At 38.0% G+C, this 26,992-nt stretch overlaps 1 long non-coding RNA gene across 1 annotated transcript in view; it reads left to right on the top strand.

Annotated features, from left to right (window-relative positions):
* Window positions 1-14,997, top strand: part of LOC147222734 (uncharacterized) — a 51,413-nt gene extending 36,416 nt beyond the window's left edge. Inside the window, exon 3 of the long non-coding RNA XR_015107687.1 lies at window positions 14,812-14,997. This is a non-coding gene — a long non-coding RNA (uncharacterized LOC147222734). The remainder of the gene's footprint in view (window positions 1-14,811) is intronic.
* Window positions 14,998-26,992: the final 11,995 nt, after the last annotated feature.

Raw genomic sequence — 26,992 nt, 5'->3', positions numbered from 1 at the left:
GTGAAAATGAAAAAAAAAAACAAAAAACTAAAAACTACAAAAAATCTAAAATGAAACTAAACGTTGTAACGAACAATAAACATATCTAAATTTACAAATGAAGTTGCTCAGCTGCTACAAATTCATTTATATCTTAGAAGGGAACATTTCTGAAATTTGTTCATGAAGTAAGAATATGCATTATATATGATGAATTGCCGGTTTAAAGATTAATTTGATTGCTGGATTTATGGGCAACATCTTATTTTGTTATCAAACACCATCAAGAGTCAGCCTTTTGTGGCATCTGAGAAAAAAAGAAGACAAATTATCCAGAGAATATTCATTTTTCAGGTGCGATTTATTGGCCATGTAACCCAGAAAGAATCTCTTCAGACCTATAAATGAAGAATAAAAAATAGATAATTTTGAAAATGTGTAGAAATCATTACGATTCAATTCAACTGATACTTGAAATAGAATTATTTATGTTATGTACCAAAAAAATCATTCAAAATTCACTGCTGTCTGAGCTCCAATCATTGTGTGAACATAATGACACTGTAGATCAAACGCAAAACAATCTCTGCAGTGTCTGTGTCGACAGCTGCTCAATATCAACATCCACTGCAATGGCAAAATGATAAAGCGTGTTGTCGATACAACATGGTTATGACAGCGAGACGCTGAAATTTTGGTTGACAGCTGAGTGTCCGCTGAGGAGTCTCTCACCAGTGCAGAAACACATGAACAAAGTCAATTATTATATCTTTATGTTACAAATCTGGTTGTACATACACACTCACAGAGTGCTTTGCAGGTCAATAAATAATGTCTGAAACCGCAGATAACAAAGATGTGAAACTGAAAAAATATATGTATATGATGGATGGATGATCAAATATGCAAGATGAAACCAGGGTTAAGGACAGGAATTGATATCTTAATATTCTATCTGAGGTCAGGCCTCTTCAGGCGCTGCTTTTAAGAGAGTCCATCAAATCTTAAAACCAGGGTGTCGATTGAGAGACTCTTCCAAAGCTTAGGGCCAGTCAACTGGAAGTATGATATCACTGAGTCCTCAAATGAGGTCCTCAATGGAGGATCTAAAGAATGGTACCATATTAAGGAATGTCATCTTCTTCTTCGTCTTCTCCTTTCGGCTTTTCCCTTCAGGGGTCGCCACAGCAAATCAACCTTCTCCATTTAACCCTACTCTCTGTATCCTCTTCTCTCACGCCAACTATCTTCATATCGTCTCTCGCTATGTCCATAAATCTTCTCTTTGGTCTTCCTCCAGACCTCCTGCCTGGCAGCTCCAATTCCAGTATTCGTCAAACAATATATTCACCATCCCTCCTCTGTACATGACCCAACCATCTCAGTCTGGCTTCTCTGACCTTCTTTCCAAAACATCTAAGATGTGCTGTTCCTCTGATAGACTCATTCCTGAATTGTCATCACTTGTGTTAATTCTTTCCTGAATAGCAATAATCATTGTGAATTTATCTCTGCAAGGAAAACAACATGCATTTTTATATATCCATATATTAATTACATTTATTTTCACTCTATCCACCGGCCCATTTATTACACTTTGTTAGTATGAATTTTACTGCAGATCCAAAATAAAAAACACGAGCATTGGAAGTTTGCATTAGAGGATAATCTGGGCCGAGTTTCTGTTTTGCTATTTTTTGAATTCCAAATGTATCTCTTCTATACTGCAAATATGTACAAAATCCATCAATCATCTGCACTGAGGGTTGCAGGGGATGCTGGAGCCCATTTCAGCTGTCATCGGGCGAGAGGCGAGGAACAACCTGGACGGGTCGGCAGTCAATCGCATGGCCACATATACAGACAAACAATCATTCACTCACTCATTCGGGGCAATTTTTCCCAATTTTCTTATGTACAAATAGCATAGGAGGGTGCATGTTTTTCCTTTTTTTGTGCGGCCCACGATGCATTACCTTTACCCCACCTTGTTTCTGTCTATTCCCCAACTTATTTGTGCGTGAGAATCAATTTTAGCCGGCTGTCCTCATGTTCCAGGGCACTTCTGAAATGAGAATAAATGAACATATTCTAAGTGACAACCTGGTTGCATGTTTCCAAATGCAGGGGCTATGCTTGGATTGAACTGGTGACTTGAAAATGAGACTGGCTCTCAAATACCCGAGGCTCCTGATTGGATGACAAATGGAAGAAAATCTCACACTCACCCTCCTTCTCTCTATCTCTCCCTCTTTGATGCTCTCTCTCTATCTCTCTCTCTCTCACACAGGCTTTCCCTTAGCCAGAAGGCATTATCCGTCCTTTCTTTCCCTTTGCACATCTCCCCTCAATATACAGAATGAGTAAGATAAAATCCGCCCGGAGTTGATTTTGATGCATTGTTAGGGGACACATCGCATTCATAATACCTACATAGGCAAAGGTGTAATGAATTAAGCCCCTCAAATTGATCCTACTATCCTTAAATCATCCAAAACATACATGTAAAAATAGCATGACCTTGGAATGTGTCACTCCATTTAGTGTTTCTGAAGGTGATCTATCTATCGATCTCGCTGTGGATGTTGAAGGTCAATAATGACATTCGACTGAATGACAGTTTAATGGAATAAAGGTAACAGATTCATTTATCATCTGATTCATTTGTTAAAATCCGAACTGCCATTTCTCTTCCTGGGCTATACGATCATGCATTTAGAAATATAAAGGCTCAAGCGGCACAAAGGCAAATTGCTTTTGCTTTCAGGCAAAACAACTAACATGAATTTGAACAAGTCAGATACTGTAAATGTAACAAGGTGCTGCAGATGGCAATGTTGATATATGATATGCTTTTTATTGTGTGTACATGTACATATGTAGTGTATTCACGCGCAAACACATACATACATATTTTCATTATCATTACCATTATTTTTAAAGATAAAAATCAATATTTGTTGTTTTATGTTTTATTGGTTTTGTATTTGCTTTCTTGATTTCACACGTCATTTTTTGGAAGTTTAATGTTAGGGGAAACATGTCATTAGTAAATGTCCACTTATAAATCTTAGAAAAAAAAGAGCTAAATATTGTTTTAAAGACACTAGTTTGAATTTATGAATAAAACTAGCAATAAAAAACACAACAATTTTATAATTAAATGATATGTTTGATCTAAATGTCAGATTTTATCATTCCTCATCTGAATTGGGTAATAAAATTGTTAATAACACCATTTGAATACATTTCGCTCCCCAGTAGACATAGAGTTTTGTTTGGGAAGTGAATGTAATTTGTCCTGCAAAGCAAAAGCAAAGTCTTCCAAGTTGTAAAATATTATAGATGCATGTTAATAAAATATATTCCAACTTTCATTGAACTGATTTAAACTCGGCTTTACTGACACAGTTTATTGAACATATCAACTACCATGTTGTGTGTCATTTACATATTTACATACTCTCAGTTTATTCAGAATAAGTCCTATCATATTTTGGAATATGAAGTGTCAGCAACAGATTGAGGTGAGACAACAGTTATACGCTGATAGTGACAGCATTGGTCTCCAAGGAGACCATATAGTTACATAAAGTGGTCATGAATTCAATCTTCATGTAAGTATTTGGCCCCACGACATGTAAACATGTTTAACTAATGTATCAGTTGTCTGAGAGATCCTGGATAAATTGTTACTTTACCCCTCTGGGAAAACCACAACTCCAACCAAGTCATTATATGTGATGCACCTATGAATATGTAGATAAAATATATTTTTTTCTACTTATAATAATGAAAGCCTGTTATCATCCCCCTTGAACGATTCAAGAAGAACCTACTTGAACATAGTTCAATCAATGATGATGCAGACATGATACATTCAGACAGTGTCGCGTCTCAGTCGGAAAATTAATGAAGGATGCAGATGCTTTCCATTCTGGATATTCGCACCCCGTTGTTGTATTTTAAGTTTATTTTTTTCAAATCTAAAATCTTTTTCCCGATAACTTGCATAACACGACTCTACGTTGTGTACAGCATGGATTGCCCTTCCAGCCGCAGATACACTGAGAGTTTATTGCTTCCGACATCGCTTAATAGAAGAACGATGAAGAGACGGTGGACTAAATTCAGCACTTTTATTGCACAGCTGAGCCACCCCTTCTCCATGGTTATTAATGTGTGGCAAAAAGGACTGGCAACACTTTGAATTCTCTCTTATTCCTGTTGCTATTTTTGGGAGAGGGTGACTGTGGGGGTTGAGGTGTGTTTTTATCAACTTGCCAGAACTACTATTATAGTGATATTTATGACGTGGATGGGTGGGTTTTAATAGGCTACAATTCAGATGAAGACACAAGTGAACTCAAACCTATAATAAACTCCATAGCAAGTCACAAATATGCAGTTAGTATATTTCTTAAATTTATATAGCAACAAGGAAGGTTTGACAACATAGTAATTGTAAAACAAACTGTACGATAAATATTGTTTTACCCCAGGCACATTAGCATCTCAGAATAGTTACTAGCGAATAATACAACTAGTCTTTTTATCTCTGCCTCCTAGTTTCTGAGGTTACTATAAAACAAAAAATCTCTTGATAGTGTTTGTTTCTTTTAGATTTTCAGACACTTAACATAGACAATTAATTACCACATTCTAAGACATTCTTAGCTTCACCTGAAGGTAGATGACCCATTTTCTGCAGGATTAGAATCACTTCCATCATCTGTCTTGGAAACTTTGAAGTCTTCAGATTTCATGGCTTCCAGTGAGCCTGCACACTGATTGGCTGCCGCCTGACAGCGACTGCTTGGGTCTGTTAAGTGTGGCTGGCATGTTTCATGCAGGCTGATTTGCTCATAATGCAAAATCTATTGATAAGTGTCTCACTCCCACAGGTCACATAATTAAACATATAGCGGTTGAGTTTTGCAGTCATTTACTGAAATAGGTAGAATGCACGCTCACAATTGGCCTGAATGTGAAAGAAGCCAAAGAGGGGACCGTCATAAGAATAGCTCAAGTTTAAATACAAACAGATGAGATTGTGTGGAGTGTGTCATTGCAGTTATGGTGTTGGGGAAAAACTCATTTTCACCAGAGTGATCTAACAGGAAAAAGGCTGACCTGCAGCAAACATAAAAGAGAAATATGCCTGGAAATTAACAGTTCTGGTTATTTATGTTGGTCTTTTTGAGCGTCATTTCATTGTCATCTGTTTCACAGCAACATGCTCAGTTTTAGAGAGGGCCATATGGTGTTGGCATGGCAAAACAGAGGCAAAACTTCCCAATAATATTTCTTTAAAAATAGGTACACAAAAAAACAGATTTTCTTAATCGAGAGAGTTAAACCTTTTTTGTTTATAATGTACAAGGTGAATCCATGATTGGCTGATGTCATGATTACACGATTAGATAATTAACATGAAAAACTATTGTTGTTCAAAAGAAATCCATAAGTGAATTTATTGCCTCACTCACAAAAAATAAACATATTATCCAGGTGATTATAGAGTAGTTACACAGAAATGTTGGCTTTCGGAATGCCTTTGTTTTGTTCTAATTAGTCCTTGTTTCATACATGAAATGGGAAGCCTTGCAGAAATGCAAATGCATTGTCATTATAATAATAACTATATATGTTATGTGATAAAAATGCATTACGGATTTGTGATGCTGTGCAACTCTTGTGACATCTCACTTGCACACCTTTGTTATGAGGAAACAAAAAAGCCAATGAGGCATCAACAAGTGTGTTTTGTAATTCTGACCTTGCGTTTTGGTCAAGCAAAGGCACGGAGCGACTTATAATACACTGCTATTCGCATTACATTCTCTAAGCCCTAGAGTCTAGGGGATTGCATCATGCACAATGTGAAGAGCTTTTTTTCTTAAGCCTGCATCTTCCACCAAAATACTACTCCTGCAATCTGCTGGATTATGCAGAAAAGATGTTGTCACTATGATACTGAAATCTCTCCAACAGGGAGTTTCCAAGGGGTTTGATAACATTCATAATGTACAATGCCTTTCTTCAATACCCACTGTATAGATGGTCTGAATGCTAAAATTAAAAACAAAAAAAAAAACTCTTTTATTGACTTAAAATTGCCCTCAGTACCCGAATTGTTACCAGCGCCATAATTATAATTATAAGAAATTTATGTAGAGCAGGAATCGTCGACACGACTAATGTTACTTTTTCTCCCAGTGGTTGTAAGAACACAGTCATGTCTTTTCATCTCAGCGCCGGATTTTCACTGGACGGTAATTGGTCTTTGACAAGCTCAGGCTTTGATCAGGTCCAAGAGCCACATAGAAAACTAGCGAAAGAATAAAATAACATCCCTCATCAGTGCCACACTTCCATAATCACTGTAGGTTTGTGTGATTATAACCTTTGTGTTTGACCAGAGGAGAGGGACGCTGTCATTGCTGTCAAAGTTGTCTTTCAAGTCAGACCGTCTTCTTCTTTTTCTTCTTCTTCTACTTCTGATTCGGGTGTGCGAGACGGAGGCAGAGATTGAAAGTGTCTTTCTGGGCCATTTGAGCCACTTTTCCACTCACCCTTTTCCTTTTTTTTTTTTTTTTTTAGTTTCTTCTCTTTCTATAGTTTTCTGTTCACATTCGTGACTGTTGATTGCTTTATTTGACTGTTTGGGATGGGAGATGTGCCACACACCTGCACGGCGGTGCCCGCTAATGGGTAACATAGCATCCTCCAAGCCCCATCCTTCTGTCTCTCCGGCACGGATATAATGCCTCCTGACAGCACGGTGTCCGTTGAGGGAATACTGCTTGAAAAGCAGTTGGGTCATAAAAATCTAACGTCCAGAATGAATCGAGCCGTGGTTTCCTTCCTGAAGTTCGAAGCGCTCGTCCACCAGTTGATTGCTAGCAGCGTGGACGTCGGCGATACCTTCCTGCAGGTGTCCCCCCTGTCACCGGATCACCGTCTCCACTGTTCACCGTTCATTCCAAGCAAACTGTTGGAAAATGAGCTTAAAAGGTTTGGAAAGATTGCAACTGGCTTTAAAATAGTAAGCCTGTGGGACAAGGCCCTGAGGAGGCAGGTTTTCATGTTTTTGGAGGTGCCATCACAGACCCTGGAGGTCTCACTCAGAGTAAAGCACTGAGATGCCTCATATCTGGTGTACGGCAGTTCACTGCAGATGAAATGGTTTGAATGTGTAGCACATGGGCCACAATGTGGGGTGACAAACGAGTTGCTTTTCTGCTCAAGAAGCCGGAATCAGAGCGATTCGGTTAATGATGGCGAACTGATGGCACTGTGGGCTTCCGCCGCAGCTGGGAGCGCCTCTCTTGCTGGGGATGCTGGGGGTGCAGCCGTTGCCACTGAGGCTGCGCCTCAGGGCTTTGGCCACTGTTCCTGCCGATGTATCGGGGCCCAGTGCAGCTGTGTGCGGTCACTAGCCGCGAGGCTAGCGAACCCAACCCTTTACCCATCAATAAGGAGCTAGTGCAGAGAGGGCATGCACTGCCAAACCCCCATTCTCATCGTGGAGCTGGAAATAAGACTGCTTCCTCTGTGACAACGGAGACTGGTGAGCTCCCAAACTTTTCGGGTCGTATACATGATGCAGCTACTGTGGATACGGGTGAGACAGGAAGCCAGTTAAGTGAGGGCGATGACCTGGAATGTGGTTCCGAATTGGACACTTTCAGTTTCCAGAAGCAATAATGTACAGAATGGTCTTTACTCCTTACAAATGACTTCTCAGATGATACCTTAAGAATGACTTCTTAGATGATATCTTCTATAAGAAAGTTAATGTCTCTGATTACTTCAGTGACACTGATAGGTTTATTAAATCGGTCAGCGCCCTTGGCAAACTGTAAAATCTGCACCCTTTCAATGAAAAGAAATGGTACCGCCGGCAGAATTGCCTGAGGATTGTGAACATCACCATAGCCACGGACACGTACAGAGCACATTTTGAGCCTGGGGTGACCGGAGACTGTTTGTTTTGTTCACACCCTGAAGCATTGCCTCATTTGTTTGTTGAATACCCAAGGTTGGTGCCACTGTTTTGTTTTTCGAAGGGTTTATTCCTTGGGTTACCTTCACCTTTTGATTATTATTTTTGGTCCATTAGAAGACCAACAAGAGCGTGTCAGTTGTGCTGAGCTTTTTATTGGGCTCTGCCAAATTAGCCATTTGGTTGACCCGTAAGAAGGCCTGCGATCAAGATTTTGCTTTTTTTTTTTTATACGGTGCCTCCTTCGTCTCCTAGGCCACGGTGGATAATAGTGGGGGCTGCTGCAGTTCTGGTAGGATGAAGTCCAGTTTTGGAAATGAGCAAAGTCCAGGGTTAATTCCTAACTCCAACAGTTCGGTTCTTCTGTACTGGATTAGTGCATCATGACAGAAATAAAACTGAGAAAGAACGCAAAAAAAGTAATAAACATTTGTAGCTGCTGCGTTTGTCCGCGCCACCATCTTGGAATGTCCTTTATCGAGCCCCGCCCTCAGGGACCTGGCTCCAGCAGTGACCCGCGTCAAGGCAGGGGAAAACTGGGTCCGTGTTTTTTTTTTCCCTCACCTTGGACCTGTTCGCTTTGGGTGACCCTTCCAGGGGTCAACATAGCTCCTGGGATCACTGGGATGCGCAAACTCCTGCACCACCATAAGGTGGCAGCTCAGGGAGGGGACCTTCATATATTACATGTCCAAATACAGAAAAATTACCCCCCAAAAAAATAATGAATTGAAAAAGATTAGAAAATACAAACACACAAAAAAAAACCCACAACATTTACCCATAAAGCCAAACAGAAGCAAAATGTTAAGCCAAGCAACGGGAAAGCAATGGCGGTTTGTTGAGATTTTAGGGATACATATAACCCTGGACCAACCTGCAACCTATAAGAGAAGAGGATGCAGAGAATAGAGTTGGATGGAGGCAGATGATTTCCTTTGGCAAATCCAGAAGGGAACAGCCAAAAAGAAAGGAGAAGGAGAAACCTGCAACTCAAAAAGTTCAAGCGAGTGCAAAGTTCCCACAGAACAGGTTATACACTTTGGTATCCATAACGTAAGAACAAGGCTAAAAAAATGTTACTGTGACTTTCGACCCAGTGACTTGCTGATCAAATGGCTAAAACTCTGAGCGCTGTGACTACGAGCCAAGAAGATTGTAAGCAGAAGACTCCGAGAAAACCAATTGGGAAAACTCTGCGTGTGTCTTGTGTAATATTTTCCCAAATGTATGTGCAATTATCTCTCTTAAGCAGTTTTGCTTCCTGTAAAACTGCAATTCTAATGTTGGAGGAAATTTTAAAATCCCTTTGATGTTTGGCTGACTCTCTCCACAGGGAGACGAACCGAGAACTGGCTGTTACAAACTACTTCCAACACACTTGTCGCTGAAGTTTATCTGAAGTCTCTCAGGACATAGAGCACTTTGAAGTGGTCCAATGAGTGAGCATGAATCTCATACAGTGTAACTGCACTGTATAGTGAACTGCAAGTTTGGTTATTTACTTCACTGAGACCAGAATCTGAGAGAAAGTATGTTGCTGTTACTGCAGGTTTTTGGATTAGTCATGGGAGGGCATATTTGATTTGATTTGGCCTCCGGGGATAATAGATAATGAGAAATCTTGACTTCTGCATTCTCTGACTTTTCTTTCTATATCTGTGGCTATTTTCAAGTACCGCTACCACATTGAGGTATACATTCGTACAAAAATGTAATCAAATTAAAGCAAATTAAAACACGATTATTTTGACTGGTAATAAAATTATTGTAGCGAATCTCAAAGCCGATGTGAAGACGGCTATTGCTATCTAGTATACAGAGGTACAAAGAGCAAAGTATTTCGTCGGTCGAGTCAAACATTGGCCAAAATCCCTCACAGAAACCCTCTGTGACCAATGAACAGAGCAAAACCAGAAAATAAGCCCAAGCGTGTTTATCGGAGAGGCTCTTCGGATTGGTGCCATTTCAAAGAGGCTTTAGAAAGGTCCCACTGGGCAGTCGAGGGGTATTAGATGTCATTCTTTTTGTCAGAAATAAAATCCTCCGGTTTCTAAAGCTTTGTGAGCAAATGGTAAAATCGGCACCAGCATTGTACTGAGTTCTCGGGCTACGATGGGGATAAGAATGAAACAGCGATTACACTGGTTGTTGATGATGTTGTGGAGGAGGATGCAAACAGATATTATGGCACCGAATATGATATGATTCCAGAATGTTGCGCTGATCGATGATTAATTGGCTGAGGTGGTGACTCACACTGAATACTAATAAAGGTTATACTAGGAGCAATTACCATTATGAGTTAGGCATATACAGTTTGTTCCCTCTATTCAATCTAAGAATAAATAAATACATATTTTACCAAGACTTACCAGCAGCTTCCATATTCACACCAAATTGTTAAACAGGCCTAAACGTGATCACGGGCATTGAGTGATTCATAATCGAAGAAAATAAATGTAGACAAAAAAGCTTTAATGAACAGCAGAGTAATCAGTCTGTCTTGGACATAAATTTTACACATCAGGAAATGACCCTGCTAGGGGCCTGTTTAGGACGTTTGATTAACATAAAGCAGATGAATTTTAACAATGTTGTCTGCATGTCCCAGCAGTTTGATGTGATTTTATAATAGATGTAAGCACATTGATTTACCACTGGTATTTACAGTTGCTTGTCATTTCTCAGGGCATCAAGCCTGTTTTCCTCATCCAAGACTCCACGCCTGCTGGTTCTGTTCTCTCAATGTTCCCTTTTTCGGTGCCATGCTGTGTGAGTTTGCCCACTTTAGGTGAGGTCAAGGTGCAATCTCTTTAGTTTGGAGGATTCATGCATCATGTTTGAGTGCCAAGACCACAGCCCCTGAGCAAGCCAAATCAATTTACTTAAATTGATATATGGTTCAGATCATAATTTTTACAGTACTCATACTTGGTGCAGTTTGTAATGACAATGGCAAAGCTTTTGAAAATAATCGTGTCCTCAATCTTTAACATACCTATTACAGAAAAGATTTACTTGTTAGGTCTTTTTGATAAACCATTTAATGTCTCAAGGCCCTGTTAAAGCAACAATATGTAAGCTAAACCGCTAAAATTATACATTTCATTCAGGTTAGAAGTGGTGCTTTGTTGAGAAAAAAACAAATACCGTAACAACCATTAAATGCCTCGAGGTCCTGTTAAAGCAACAATGTGTAAGCTAAAACCGTTAAAATTATACATTTCATTCAGGTTGGAAGCGGTGCTCTGTTGAGAAAAAAACAAATACCGTAACAAAAAACCCCATTCGAGTAGAGAAGTTGATATTATTTCATGAAGCAAATAAACATCCATGAAAGACCTTTTGTTGTAATCCTTAACTTAAAGAGAAAACTATTCACCGATATATGACATGTATTATTTGGACAGAATGGACACCATAAAACCGGAAAATACTTCACAGGAATTCTTGCAGTCGAACAATTATCGGCGCACAATCTTCCCGCGAGCGCTGTCCTTGAAGTGTCCAAGGTCATTTCTCTGGTGAAACAGTGTCATATGCTACACTGCAACAGATATTTGAACTGTCTGGCATCAAGCACAAGAGATTGATTTCATTTATAGTCATCAAATTATAATACCATACTTATTTTGTCAACTCTGTGCTCTATATATGACTGCCATTTATACATGACGGCAGCTCATTGAAGACCTTCTTGGTGTCTCCTTGGACACTTCATTGAATTTTGATAAACAAGTCCGCCATGTTCTGAAGGTCATCTTTTATCGGTTATGAACCAGAGCCAAATTAAAGGCATTTTTAATCTCACGAGGACCTGGAGAATGTTATCCAGGCTTTTCTCACTTCGAAGCCCGATCATTGTAATTCACAATAAATGCGGTCGACCCATTCCACATTTTCTGACACCAGTTGGTCCCGGATGTGGAAGTTATATATTATCAAAATCAATAAAATCTTTCATTGAAATTTTGAGCAAAAGCAGTGAAGTATATTTGGTTGTTTAGATCTCTTTTGTCTTATGTGAAATGAACACCTTTCTCCCCTAAGTCTAATGATTAACTCCTTCATGAAGACAAAGCATAGCAATTACTTGTGTGAGGCATGAGTCAGACACACGCTAAAATAATACTGATTTATTTTTTCTCATCAAACGGGTATGTGGAAAATCAATTACAACTGTGAATCTTTCCCTCTTTTCTGTCTATATGAGCCATTATGGAAACCGAAAATGCGTGGTGTCTTTTGATCGATGTGACCATTAAATGTAATAGGACATGAGAGTTTGGCAGAGATGTAAAATAAAAAACCAGACATTTTACATGATAACTGTTGATTATGATACTATACTTGGATATGAAAAATACAAGAGAAGACATATGTTATGACATTTCCCCCAAAACCTTAGATGCCTGCCAAGCCTCTCTGCACATACATGTGGAGAGAAAATGGAGATATTCTTTTAGCAACAAAGCAGGCGGAAATAACTATCCAAATCAAAAGTGGGCTCAAAGTCAGGTCAAACTGTTATGACTCTGTATTTTTGTATTATTAATAAACACCATCATTCCTAATATTCAGTTCAGTATTTGTCTTTTAAACTTACCAGCATCTATAGAATAATTTTAAATCATAGTATTTGAATCCCTTTTTCATGAGAGAACGCAAATTAATTTCTTTGTGTCATTGAAAACTGTAGATTGTTGTGTAACAAGGCGCTCTCCATGCTGTATTTGTTGTATATGCGTGTGTGTGTGTGTGTGTGTGTATTCATGTATATAATACTGAACTTTGTAATAAATGTAATTAGGGACAAAGATCAATTTTAGAGACATTTTTATGACAAACTCTTGAACAGATACTGTGGGTGTTCACAGTTCATATATACTGCAATGTAAATATCCTAAGTTTCAAAACTGCTTTGAATTAAAATACCAGCTTCTTCATTTTGCGCTTAAAATGTAATTTTATTGTGGAGTTAATGAGGGTTTATCCGGGGGGTGGGGGGGGGGGGGGTAATAAAGTTCAAGCTTGGTTAGAAGTCGTATATGTAGCATGAAATGCATTAAAATTTGTATGTCCCCTCACACTCTTTCTGTCTCTCTCTCTCACACACACACTCACACACAAACACACATACACATATTCATTCATCCACCCATCATAAACACATGCATGCACATCCATATTCAGACCTTCAGACTCAATAAAATATGATTTATTAGGTTCATATATCCAGTACATTTTATATGCGTCATGGTATGCTATTTCTAAGAGCGACGTTTATGTGTCTTTCCCATTGTGTGTGTGTGTGTGTGAGAGTGTGTGTGTGTGTGTGTGTGTGTGTGTGTGTATCAGAGAGGGCGAAAAGAGAGAGAGAGAGAGATAGTGTCTGTTGTTGTGCAATTTTTATGAAGCTGTTCTATGTTTCCATCTATAATTTGTTGTATGTTAAACTGTGCTGGTTTAGCTTGATTATATAATTAATGGATTAAAAAGTATAAAAGGTGAAGTCGGTGGCAGTGGGGAGGGTGAAGGACAAATTGTAGGCTATCCTGGAAAAATCCTTTCCACCCCATGCACAACGAGCTGTGAATGATGGGCAGCTCCTTCAGCCAACGGTTCATCCCACCCCAGTGCACAACTCAACGCTTCAGACGCGCCTTTCTGCCCAACGGCCATCAGACTTTACAAGCGCAGTCTGGACGGCACACGACTGACCGACCTGAGGTGCATCTGTGCTGCTTCCACAACCTCACTATCTCACCCCATTCACATGTCATGCCCGAACTCTGCTGTCTTTCTTATCCTTGTTGGTCCCAGCCTGCACGCATCCTGTCTATATTTATTTTATTCTTGTCATTGCTATTGCCACACTATTTATATTGTCATTTAGTTGCTGTTGTTGTTGTTGCTGCTGTCTATTTATTTGTGGATTTCTTTCTCTCTTCTGTCTTCTGTCTCTTTATATTTATTTTACTTTTTTATTTTTGACATGAGACTGTTACGCTGCTGTGACAAAGGAATTTCCCCTACGGGGATCAATTAAGTTTGTATTCCCTTAAGTTGTGCTTTGCATTAGTAGATGTTGTTTTGAATGAAAACTAGCAATTTGTAGTGACAATAGCAGAAGACATAGAAATATGGCTTGTATAATCACTAATTAAGAACATAAAAACCCCTTTGAGTTAATCTTAAAGCAACTGTTGACCGAGAACAAATATTTGCACCAAAGAAGGAGAAACACTTTGATGTGGGATTTCTAGATAGTATTTATAAGTCATCCAGTTGTCAGTGCCGCAAATCAGATCATGCCAGTTACATTTGGTATCTTGAGGTAACTCAGACAGCTAATATTATACAGTGAAACTGTCAGGTGTAGACTGGAGCACCTGGAGCCATTCAGCACCTCTGACAGAGACATGAGGGCGGGGGAGTTGCACCCTGCGCTTTCTGCCCATTTCCAATATAGTGTGGCGAAATACTTTTTTTTAATTCTATTAGGAGCTATTTCATTTAAATGTATTCATGCTTTGACTTGTGTTTATTTTCACACTACATTGATGGAGTTTCTGGTTGTCTAGATATATACTGGTATACTGCGGATTTGCCATGAACATGAAAGCTATGAAATCTGGGAATTCTGCAATAGATCATTTTTATATACAAATCATAAGCTTATGATTTTATTGATTTATTAGAGAGATGAGATGAGATGAGATGAGATGAGATGAGATGAGATGAGAACAACTTTATTTATCCCGAAGGAAAAAATAAAGTTGCTTGATCAGTCCATCATTTTTTAAATTTATGATTTACAGGCCAGAGAAGACTGATGGTTCGAGAGAGGAGTCAAAGAAGCCATCTTTGTCTAAACAGAAAAACCCTATCTGAACAGAGGAGGGGGCCTTAGACACAACCTTTCACAAATGTCCACCGCCATACTACCAAGATGGATTTTCACACACAGACCAGGCTCATCTGCGCCCTCCAAACAACTAGGAAGGACCCACCACCAGAACCCCCCCCCCGTAATGTCCACATGAGCCTCAGTTCATGTGATCCAACGGGCTTTATATACCAATCCAGGTAATCCCGCTAAGTTTTTGTTTTGTTCCAGCGAAGGACAGGCCATTAGCATAACAACCCCCCTTTCACCTAGTTTCTGCAGATCAACTCTTCCACTTACATAGCAAGCCACCATGATGTAGATCCGCCCAAAAACCTGGCAGATATATTCGGAAACTCCCCACAGGTCATTAGAAGTGAGGAAGCCTCTTGGATGAGGGGTGAAATTCAAGTCCAGTTACCACGAAGAGAAGATTTCAACTAGAATTCACCATAACTTGGATGACTGAGCACCTCCAACGACATTGTAATAATATGCAGTGTAAATAAATATCCTGCCATTTTTGTTGCTTCTTAAGCATCAGAATTTTTTGTGCCATGACTGTTTCACAGATTCTGATGCCAAAGGAAGAAAAATAAGCCTTCCCAGGTCTTACCAATCATTTTTACACAAAACATTTGTTCTCTTATATCACAAATCAAACTATATATAGACTATACTATACTATATATATACTAATACTATACTATACTACTATACTATACTATATATATATACTAATATATATATACTAATCATACTATATATATGTATATACACTATACGTATATATATACACACACACGTATATATACGTATATATATATGTATGTGTGTGTGTGTGTGTATATATATATACACACACACACATATATATATGTGTGTATATATATATATATATATATATATATATACCCACCCAAAGGCCACTATGAGTACTGCACACATTGAGTTATTCAATAGAATGAATGAAGAAAGGAAGGAAGCTTATGTGCAGAAATAAGTCAGTTTTATTAAGTTATAATTCAGGTAAATTGTGTTTTCCTATGTATGGTTATTTCTCATAACAACAATGAAGATGACAAGGATGGACAATGTAACAAGAATTTATATACTGTTTATAATTTGACCCAGGTGGTAAAACACCTGCAGCATTTGGAGTAGGCTTGCATACCAAACTGGAAGACTGTTAATAATGAAGAAACCTCTTGGATGAGCGGTGAAGCAACTTCAAGTGAAGAAATTCAAGTCCAGTTACCAAGACAAGCTAATTTTTCGTACTTTGAGATGTGGAACGAGACGTTCACTTTATTCTTTGATTTCTGAGCAAAAAATAATGCCTGTAGAAATGTTGCAAATTCAGCACTCAAATTCAAATGTCAGCTACAGAACTTTGAAACAAATTAGGCTGCCCTTTAACTTACCAGTAATAACTAGTTATGCTTTTGTTGATGAAAATAGGTATGAACCAATCTGTAAATTATGGGTGCCAGAGCAATTGCACTTCTTCTATTCAGACATGCTTGGTTAATTGAGCCCTGTCTTGCTGAGCCATTTACTCCCTCCCCTTTGCCTATTCTGCACATTGCGTGGGTTAATTGATTCACACAAAGCAATGGCTATTCTCAGATCTGCACGTAAATGGATCGTATTTCACTGCCACGTGGCAGCTTTGTAAGAAGGTTCATGTCGAAGGCAGACAAACCCTATTTTTCTTTAACGTTCTGATGGTTAACCGCTGAGGTGACAGCCTTTGGGCCTCTGCTGATACACTCATTTGCATATATTAAGCTCTCTCACAGCCTTTTGGAAGCAGGTTCAATTAATATTCAGACATGTTTTCTTTGAAAAATCCTTCAGATGAGATGAGGAGACGTTGAAGCTAAAGGAGGAAACATCTAAATAAAAACCTCTTTTTTATATGGCTATCATATTGTACTATAGAAATTAGAAAGACTGGACCATATTATTTGTATTCATGCCATTATTTTAGGTCCACTACTGTTTAAGCACAGATTTTGTGATGCAGGAATATCACCAGCAAACAAGCATCTATTCCTTCATAGAGGAAGAAGTAAAATTAGATGAAATTAAAATGGAATGGGAAACATCTTCTGGTCCTCAGATCCCTTTAATATGGCAGAGAAAACAAATTATTTTGATTTTGTATAACCAAGGCCAAGGTTATTTCCGGGGGGATTTCTGTCGACGACAGGAAAAAAAATTGTGGTTGCTAAATCTAAAAGTGTCCCAAAAATATTTACAAAAGGTTATTACAATTTTCTCACAAAAATCACCAAATTTGATGCAAGCTCTCAATTTTCATCTTTTGTAGGAATATTTTTGAAATTATATTTGGAATCATCTTGACATCCCATCTTGAAATGTGCCTCTGTAACCTCCAGGTTGTCTTATCCCAACTGTGGAAGTCCTGCCCTCAGGGGTCAAATGCTGCACCTAAATGTCATCTCTGTCATCTCTGCCTGGTGTGATTCTAGGCTGAAAATAGTGAGTTACCACTCAAAAGCATTAAAAGAAGAATTTGAGTACTGCAATAACAATCTGAAGAGCAATAAATAATGTCAATTGAAATATACACAATTGAATGAGCGCTACATTCTTCATGGATTGTTTTTCATAATGCCCTCAGAAATATTACTTCACCGTCACAACAGCAGAGTTCAGCATTTTTTATTCAGTCACTCCGGCAAGGTATTAAATGACGTGCATTTACTTAAAGTGCTGCTATTAAAGCAGCAACAAATGTGCCGACACACATCTTGGCAGAGCGACGAGCGCTCTGCAGAGCCTTTGTTCATTACTGAAAACAGCCTTCCTTGGCTTTTGTGAATCACACAGCTTCCAGTTAGACAAGCTCCATTTATTTACGCACACTTTTCCTCTATTTCAGCTGCAAAGTCTAAGAATGCCCCCGTTGTTCCAGGGTAGTGCTCAATGTATAGTTCTATAATTTAAAGACAGGGAAGAAATCTATTGTAAAATGTACTGAGGATTGGCGTTCGTGCACTGAAGCTCACAGCAATATACTATATTTGAATTATCTTCACACATATTTCAATAATCTTCCATTGAAGGCTATTTTGAGACTGTTCTTGAACTATGTCCATTTGTAATTGTTTTCTTCAGGAATGCTTCAAACAATAAATCATTATATTGCTAGAGAGTCAGAGTGACTCAGAAAATTTCAGTGCTTGATGCAGAGTTTGTATTTGTTTGTGAAATTATCCAATTGATTACTGTTACTATTTGAAACATCTTCACATTTCAAAATGATTGATGGAGCATATTTATCACCTAAATTTGGGCATTCATTTCCTCATTCCTTACAGCCTCAAGCGAGGATTACACCTTGTGATTTTCACAGTTGCAGACTTAAAACTTAAAGTCTGAAGGAAATCTAAAGAAAATATTACTGGCTGAGAACAGAAACTCTAGAAAGACTGAAATTCTACTCACTTCTCCAACAAACAAACTGACAGACACGAGTTTAAATGTCAAGGTCAAGGTGAGAACTAAATTAAAGGACTTAGAATATTGTTTGGAAAATATAATAAAATGTAAAAAATAAAATATAAGTTTGTTGTTCTCTGCTCCCAGCCTTTTTTTTGTATTGCCCTGTAAATTCACTTAGCATCAGACCATTCTTGAATTTTTTTCCACCGTCATATATTCATAAATAGGACATGGTAGAGTCTGGGGGTAGCCTCTTTTACATGGTTCACCACTATATTTATAGGATTTGTTGTGAATGTATTTGCTTTGTAATGATCCTATCAATTCTCTGTGCAGATAGTATCAATACCAATGAATAAATTGAACGAAAGTTATTGCTTAAAGTAGTGACAAAGAGCTGGCCTTCCACTAGGTCGCCTAAATAAATTGAGTGATATTTAGAATTGATCAGGATATTTAGAATTGATCAGGAACAGACTTGGGTATGAATAGTTAAGTACAAGGCTGAACTTTAAATAAGACTTTCCACGCACAACCTTCTACTATCGACTGTAACAAGGGGAATACAAACACAATGGGTTTTCATTAAGTAGTCCAAATTTGTATTCCCTTTCCTCCCTAGACTAACTCAAAATTCTTCTCAGCTGGTTTAAATTATTTATTGAGTGTGGAGAGAAGAGTGTTGCTCCTCCAATAGGAACCTGGTATTTGGTTAACATTACTGTTACTCACAGCCAAGTGAACTATCCACTTTTACTTCTATTCAATCACCTGTGAGAATGTGAAAACTTTTTTTTCTCCTTCAAGAGGAACATCTACCTCACTATCATCTATTCAGACATGAACTAGCTATCTCAGAAAAAAATGATATGAATTTAAAATAAATTTATAAATTCAAAAATATATAGTAATCCGGCCATGCCTGTGTTTGTTTGTGTTTGTGTCTATACACCAGTGCTTTTCACATTTTCATGGCAAAACAACTTATTCTTCAGTAAAGTTGTTGACTTTGCTTGTGTGCTTCACTGCCCAAAAACATAAGACATATTTTTATTTCATGGTCCGAAAAAAAAAAAAAATCAAATAGACTTGTCTCTCATGGTGGAGACAGGCCCGAAGTTATACATCCCAGCAAACTTCTTTCCATGTGAAATTCTCACCAAAAGCAAAAAACAGGGGCCGCTATATCACCCTTAAACTGTAGTAAAAGTCGATGGCATATCGATTGGAAGCAAGTGAGAACACTTCCCTCAGCATTTATTTTATCTTTCTCCGATTGAATGAAAATTTGTTGCAGCTCATTTTTTGTAGTCGTGGCCCAAAAAGAGAGTTTTGCACAGATTCAGTGTAGCTACAGTTAAGTCCGTCGATAGTTTAATAACAATAGTAAAGTCATTGGATATAGGACTTTTCAGAAATGTTCAATCCTGAGGGGTCATGCAACACAGCAGTGTTTGGACAATTATTCTTTCATTTTTGAAAGTTTTTTGGGTTATTTGAGTAACTATTTCTTGCTATGCTACCTTTGTGTATAACAAAAAATGACAGGAACTCATTTTTGCACCAGCAAAAAATTGACCCTCGACAGCCTTTGTGATAGAATGTACACCTCTTCGTAAAGTTTTAGATGAATAACTGTCTAGTCAATTAAATCTCTTTAGCTCTGCTAAAGGGTGCACTTTGCTTCAACATCCAAGAGTTTGGGCTTGACTTTCCACTTTCTGGATTTTCCTTTTTTTAAAATCAGTTTAAAATAATTTCTTTCATGATTATTTCATTTTTTCCATTTTAATGTCTTTTTTATTGATTAATTCTTCATTTTTTTTCTGATCTCAATACTTTCATAATTGCTATCATTGAATTTAAACCTACTCAGAAAAGAATAAGAGGAGACTGATTAGATTATTAAGAATGCAGACATATTTTGAGAGGATAATAATACTACATTTACTTCTTCACTACTTTTTGTAGAAGCCCCATGACTCTTGGATGCCATGCTGATTTGAATGATGTAGATGTGCTCCCTGTCCCATACTATGTTTAATCAATATTGTGGACTAAGTGAGAAAATCCCCAGCAACAGGGGTTGAATAAACACCAGTCATTAACTTTCACAAATTCGAATTCACAGGCACAGCTTTTAAAACCTGTAATCTCTAGTGAGACGAATGAACTTTATCAAGCCTAAAGATAGTCCGTAATCGGCCTCTTTCCCCCCCCCCAAGTCTCATTTTCCTCACTCTTCACATGTGCTATGCTAATAAGAAGCAACTGCTGAAAAGTTCAGGAAGTCAGTTTGGAAACTGATACGCTACCCTCACAAGTTTAGGCCAAGTAAAAGGGATGAAGTGCTGCTGAATTGACATGATAAAATTATACAGCAACGTCTTCAGTAGATAACTCGTAGATATGAAGCGGCTCAGGATGTGCCAGCTTTCAGTAACTGATTGTCGACAGATGCAGATGGTTTACTAGATTTGCCAGATTGTATCAGGTCACCCTTTTATTTGTCACATCTCTCTCACACTCTCCTCGCTCTAACAGGGTTTTGTGTAACCTGGCAACCAGACAAATCTGCTCGCTCAAATTTCTTGTCAATCTGCAAGTCATTTTGCATTTGTGACTCGGCCCGGTGATGACAGGTATTGAAAAAAAATATCCCTCATCTGCCTATTTGTCACATGTCATTTTCTGAAGTGAGTAGTATGACAAGATATTTTTTTTCTTGAGGTGATGTGGTCATTTTAGCATCACTGCATGTCGGATGGAGGTTTTACTTTTGCTCTGCAAATGATGTTAGATCGATAGGTACCTGTTATTCCTGCACTATATCTGTTGTTGGAATAGCTACCATAGTTTTAGAATATTGTTGCCTTCTTTGAACAATTGCCTGAGTGGAGTTTATTTAGGCTAGAACAAATCATGTTTGTCAAAAATGACTAAGGATTTTTTTTTAAGAAGGTGATTATATACAATCTGATTTTGTATATTTTCCACTCCCATTTGAATTCATTAAGCTGATCAGGATCATTTAAAGACTGTGAACAGTCCTAAATGTGTTTTTGTACCAATTGAACGAGCATGAAATATCACAATAAGGAGAAAATAAGACCTGCTTGTGATATGCAGATTTTGTTACCTGCTTATGAAGCTCCATTAGTTATTTTAATGTTCCTAAGCCTGTTGCCTATAAGCTTATAGCCTGTAACTATAAGCTTTCTCAAAAAGAAATGTTTTGAAACTTTTCTGCGGTAAAGAGAGCATTGCAAGGATGGAGATCTGAAGATGGCGCCACAGAAGGGAAGCTCAATAACTGAATGCTGCAGCTCCTGTTGCGCTTTTAGAAACTCAAGGGACCATATGTAGCCCTGCTTCCAGGAAGCATAAAGATTGGACAAAATGATAGGTTTCTGAGAGTTCTTGGAGACATGACGGCACTTTGCCATTTAGGCTTTTTAAATTGTATTCTGAGTTGTACAGGGAGTCAGCGCAGAGAGACCAAGACTGGAAAGATATTATCTCTAAGACGAGTTCTTGTTTGAACATGTGCAGCAGCATTCGAAATGAACTGGAGAGTATGTAACGACTTGTCAGGACAGTCCAACAAGAGAGTTACAATCATTACTTATATGATAAAACAAAACATTACATAAGTGAAAGAAGGCAGTCCTTGATTTATTTTTTTCTGGTCTAAGATAACTCTCAGGTGTCTAACATTGGTACTGGAGGCCAATGTGACCCCATCCAGAGGAGCTTTATCATTGGGAAAGGTGTTCCTGTTATTTTTAGAGCCAAGAATGATGATTTACATTCTGTCAGTTAAGCAACAATTAATTGGTGGTCATCCAGATTTTATATCCTTAAGAAATATCCAGAGGTTTGTATAAAATGAATCATTATTTTTCGATGTTCTGCCATTGTTCACCACTTTAACAGTCAAGATTTTAGCTAACAGACAGATGTCATCAACACTTGGGGTTTTTAAAATGTCATCCCATTTATATAATTTAAAGGCAAAATTCAATTAATTGTATCTTTTTAAACTAAATTAATTTGAATTAGCTGCATCTGTCTCAAACTTTTTGGAAGCCATAGCTCTTGTCAACCCCTGCATTCAGAAATCCATACTATAACAAAAGATTTGGAAATGTCATCGCAAAGTAGGTTGTTTTTCAGGTTGTTTTGTTTTTTTGCTTTACTCATTTTGTCCACGTAAGTGTACAAATGTCGCATCATCTAGGGGAAAAACAGTAATTCCTCAATGTAAGTAATATTTTCTCCATGTTTGTACTTTAAAAACAAGGGTACATGTTTTGGTGGTGTTATCAGCAATTTTTAACACAGACAGCGTCCAATCTCTTTTCTAAGAGTTCTCATTCTTCACAACTATTTACAACCACAGAATGACCTAAATTCTATAGGTGACCATGAATGCAATGGCTCAGCTGCCACAAAGAGCTGTAATATATTACAAACCTGCGGCTTAGACCTCATGTCACACAGCAGTACATACGCAAACCAAGCAAAGAGCAACAACGGAGCTGATCTCATCTACACCACATGTAAAGCCAGGGCTGCTGAAACACACACCAAATGGTGTTTTAGCATCTCTTGAGGATTTGGACAAAGCAGAAATAATTGGAACTCGTAAGTTCTGGAGACAAGGGGACATGGGGGATCAACAGGGTGAGATGGAAAAAAGGGGGGAAAACAAGGGATGACAAATGAAGTAAATATAACTTGGGGATGTGAAATGGGACTGAGTAATAGGGACCACAAGTATAGTATCCATCAACATGTATCCCAGAATGAATCCATATAAATGTCATGAACTGGCATTTGTGTTGTATTGCATGTGACGTTAAAGTTAAGTTGGTGGGGCAACACACGTTAAGTGTGTATTAACTGGACTGGGATATTATTCAGTCATTTGCATGCAGGGGCTGTTAATTATCCACATTGCATCACTGAAAGTCTACAGCTCTTATGTGCTCATTTATTTGCATAATGCTATTCTCAGAGAAAATTGCCAGGGTTCACTGAGAAAGTGGCAAAAAAAAAAAAAACACAACTGTGGGATTGCACTGAAGATTCTTGCACATTTGCATCTCCTGCCGGCTTATTATCTGAATTTTTAAAGTTACACTCTGTGTTTCATCTTGAGATTTATTCTCTGGTTATAATTACAGCATCGCCACATCTGATCTTCAGATATGGCTTATTGTATTATTAGTCATTGTTTAAATGTCAGAGCCATCGTTAAAACATTTCATCCCAAAAGGACTATTAAAATTTAAATTCAGGTCAAAGCTTTCTATTGCTCATACTTACTCAAAACAGTATGTGAAAATAAAATGAATATTGCATTTGTATGGCATTTATTTACAGAAAGGACTATACATCCAAAAAAACATTTTAAAAAGTAACTTTAACTAATCAGTTAAATCAAAACCTACCTAAGTCAAATGATCTAAGTCAAATCAAAACCTTTCTGTAAATAGATTTGAAATGTAAAACATTGGGGCGTTTCAAACTCAGTAAAGAAAGAAAGTAAAGACAGGTGATTTAAACCAAATTGTATGATTAATGTTGCCCTTTACTGGGAGTAGCATAGTGCTTTGGTGGAAACGTAAAATACCCCTGGATGTTATTTTGGAGTAGCAGTATTTTGCCACTGGACCAGATTCCAACTGACTGAATAACACGACTGCAATATGGCAAATATGAGAAGTTTTCTAGTGCTAGGTGTCGGGGATTTATCCAACCACAGAAAAGCAATTTTAGCAAGTTTGTTTTGTGTTTGCAATGACACTTGTGTACTCTTGTTATTATTTATAAAAGGCCACAGAAACATTCCCGATCAAGATGAAGCACTGTTGCCATCAAGTGGTGTGGAAAGAAAGTGTCCAAATTTGAGATGAATTTGGCCCCCTGAAAATATCTCATGTTGAATTATTTTAATAATTTTAATGCTTGATAATTTACATCTTTTATGTTAGTCAATGTCAATAGGACATGAGAAAAACCCAGCTAACACACCTAACCGACAGCTATAAATTTACAGACATAAATGTATCAGAAATACTTGAGAAAGAGATAATAAATCACTGAGGATAATTTCTACTCAGCTTTCATTCACTCTGTTCACTGTAGAATAGTCAATCATGAAAAGCTGTATATTCTGACGATTAAAGTTTTTAAAATTCAATACAAATTTCATAAACTCTTAGAATTAAGATAAAGAAATTATCCTTCATCTTCCCTGTAACTGAATTATGCACATTTTGACAGAAAAAGTTAAAAAAAAAAAAAAAAAATAGAAAATTATAATATAATAAATAAATGAATCGCCATCCGGTGCACAGACAAATTGAAAATGCGCATCCATGTCCATGAAGCTGAATTATGACGTAGCGGTCCGGTCTCAGAGGACAAGCAGCAGCTTGCCCAGAGCCACCCACTGACACCGCTGTGAAGTGTTGCCATGGTTTTCGAAGACTGATGGACGTCTGAGTTTAGGGTGGGGTCTGAAGGTCATAATCGCTATGCTTTCCCTCACATGTTGCTCACTCATACTAATCATATTCCCAGCCTTGACGGGTCATCCATCTCTCCCTCTTTCCACCCTGTATTCGTCAACCTCCTTCCTTGCATTGCCTCGGAGCAGGCTACGAGGTCATGACCTTACCAGAAAAATTGATACGCCACCTTTCCAGTATGGTAATTAACCTTTGTCTGCATTGAGGGTTTAACCCGTTTTGAGGGTCATTTTATTGCAGCAGTGAGACAAATGCACAGATAAATAGCTGGAGCTTATAAGAATGTACTAGTTCCTAAATTGTCATTGTCTTTGTTAAACATTTGGCAATTTGTTGAGATTCTACCCTGAGGAAAGTTAAAATCCTTGAAATCTGAAATCAGCACAAACTGTAAAATTCTCCAATCACTTGTGGATTTTATCCAGCAGATAATAAGCTTATGAAGCTCAGTCCAAGTCTGCTGACCAACGTGCTGTATCTTCGTCCTGTCAGATGGACAACTTGGCTTATTTTCCTTGTAGCCCTCCATTGGCAAAAGCTTTTAAAGTAACCATATTCAAATATCTTTTATCTGTAATCCTTTCCAGTTTCTTTAAAGCACTTTTGAAAGCCACCTCCGGCCTGTTCATGCTTCATATTCTCATGTCTAAATCAGTAACTGACAGTTCTGCTGTCCTTTGATACAACTCTATCCATTATCCAAGGGTCAGAGGTCAAGTGCTGCTCTTGTTTGTCTGGACTGTACAGGTTTTCTCATCCACAGATAGGAAGGTCCCAATATAGAGAACAAACCAAATGCACTGAATATTTCTATATTTTTCTTATGACTTAAATGATGATGACTGAAAACAAGAAGGAGAAAATCATGCTCAGCATTTTCTCATCCAGAGAGCATAATCAAATCTGGTAATATACAGGACTGTCTCCGAAAATTTAAATATCGTGATAAAGTTCTTTATTTTCTTTAATGCAATTACAAAAACAAAAATCTCATACATTCTGGATTTATTACAAATCAACTGAAATATTGCAAGCCTTTTATTATTTTAATGTTGCTGATTATGGCTTACATTTTAAGAAAACTCAAAAATCCTATCTCAAAATATTAGAATATCATGAAAAAGTATTTTCTGTTGTTTTAATTGCATTACAGAAGATAAAGAACTTTATCGCAAATTCTAATTTTCTGAGACAGTCCTGTGCAGAGAGAGAAAGGGCCTTGAGTGCAGCATCAACACTTTATACTCACATCAATTCCTGTGATATTTTTATCAAGGATAATCAGAATAGATACTGGGGAAAATAATAATACATAGAATGCATGAATGAATACACAGTTATGCTGTTTATGTCTCAACCTTCAGCCTCACAGCATGAAGGACCCTGGTTCGATTCCAATAGGGAGACCTTTCTGTGTGGCATCTCCGTGTCTGTCGGGTTTTCTGGTTTCCTCCCAAAGTCCAAAAACATGAAGCAGATTAATTGGAAAAAAAAATTGAGAAAATTGTCCCGAATGAGTAAGTGAGTGAATGGTTGTTTGTCTGTATGTGTGACCCTGCGGTTGACTGGCGACCAGTCCAGGGTGTACCCCGCCTCTTGCCCGATGACACCTGGGATAGACTCCAGGATCCCCCTCCACCCTGAGTGCAGGATAAGCGGTATATGATGGATGGATGGATGTTTCAACTTGGCTGCTTTTCTGAAATAAACTACAGTCCTGTGTTTGAATTTTTCAATTAAAGTGCTTTCTATATTTGCATACTCCCCACGACACAAAAAAACACAAGGAGGCAAAAGTCGAAATAAGCATATCGCACTCACCCCAGCATCCCCTGCAACCCCTGACTGCAGGATAAGAGGTATACGATGGATGGATGTTTCAACTTTGCTGCTTTTGTGAAATAAACTACAGTACTGTGTTTGAATTTTTCAATTAAAGTGCTTTCTATATTTGCATACTCCCCACAACACAAAAAAAAAAACAAGGAGGCAAAAGTCGAAATAAACATATCACACTCACCCTGTCCTGGCGTGGCTATATTTGCATTCACATATCATTACGTAAACCAACACTAGTGTTTCATCCCTGTTCTCCTATAG

This window comes from Fistularia commersonii, chromosome 20, assembly GCF_037954325.1.
Source record: "Fistularia commersonii isolate RoL2024-O1a breed Wild chromosome 20, RoL_Fcom_v1.0, whole genome shotgun sequence".
Lineage (NCBI taxonomy): Eukaryota > Metazoa > Chordata > Actinopteri > Syngnathiformes > Fistulariidae > Fistularia > Fistularia commersonii.
This window is presented reverse-complemented; position numbering and strand designations above follow the sequence as displayed.